We start from the raw sequence: 1308 nt of genomic DNA on the forward strand, positions 1-1308 counted from the left end.
TGACCCTGAAACCTCCGGCGGCGCTGCCCTCTGATTGGCCGATGCCACTGCAACGCGAAGGTCGGGCGCCCAATCCGCGAAGGCCTTCTTGCACCGAGGCGTTCATTGGTGACCTGGGGAAATGCAACTGAGTGTTGAACGGAAGGGCCCAATGAGAACCCCAGAACCTGGGTTTGGACTAAACGCCACTCCGTCCGCTCAGCTGGAGTCCAGCGGAGAAATCCTCGCCCTTTCCCAGCCCCGATTCCCCTGCGTTCAGAAATTCAAATGGAACACGTGTGTGTGTGTGTGTGTGTGTGTGTGTGTGTGTGTGTGTGTGTGTGTGTGTGTGTGTGTGTGTGTGTCTCGTGTGTGTGTGTGTGTGTGTGTGTGTGTGTGTGTGTGTGTGTGTAGCAACTCTTGTAGTTCTCCTAAAGCAGTTTCATAATGTTTCCTTCGCTTCTGTGAGTCTTACTTCATAATCTTTAAAATGTATTTTTGCATTTTTCCAAGAACACTTAACTAGCACTATCGGAGGCTTTCTAGTTCGTTCATTTCTCGCGAGCAGCGCGAAGTCCGCAAAGCACTTTGATTCCTCTGCAAAAGTGAACTTAAAAGCCAAACGTTTACTTCTGCTCAAATGTACTTCCGTTCCCTGATTCTTGATTATCCTCCTGAAGCTTCCTTCTAATAAACTCAAACAGTAGATAGGAGCAAAGTGGCGTAGAAAAGGCCTCTTTTGCACTATTTGACCTTGTTGCAAAAAAAAAGGTTGGGCATGGTTTCTGTTTCCCAAAGTCACAAGAGGGAGTGGTTATGAGTGAACACAGAGTCTAAAATACAAAGAAAAAAGAGATGGTACACGTCTAGGTCTAGGAACACCAGCCTCACTTGTTAACCATCAACCAAACCAATCTATTTCTGGAATTGGGGGGAGGGAGGAGGAAATTGTAAGTGTACAAAGCTATATAAAGTGTAAGTCCAGCCCAGCTGGTGTGGCTCAGTAGTTGAACGTGGTCAGGGTTCGATTCCTGGCCAGGGCACATGCCTGGGTTTCAGGCTCGATCCCCAGTGGGGGGCATGAAGGAGGCAACCTATCCATGATTCTCTCTTACCACTGATGTTTCTTTTTTTAAAAATATTTTATTGATTTTTTTACAGAGAGGAAGGGAAAGGGGTAGAGAGTTAAAAACATTGATGAGAGAGAAACTTCGATCAGCTGCCTCCTGCACACCCCCTACTGGGGATGTGCTGGCAACCAAGGTACATGCCCTTGACCGGAATCGAACCTGGGACCCGTGAGTCCCCAGGCCGAAGCTCTATCCACTG

This window comes from Eptesicus fuscus, chromosome 19 (assembly GCF_027574615.1).
Source record: "Eptesicus fuscus isolate TK198812 chromosome 19, DD_ASM_mEF_20220401, whole genome shotgun sequence".
NCBI lineage: Eukaryota > Metazoa > Chordata > Mammalia > Chiroptera > Vespertilionidae > Eptesicus > Eptesicus fuscus.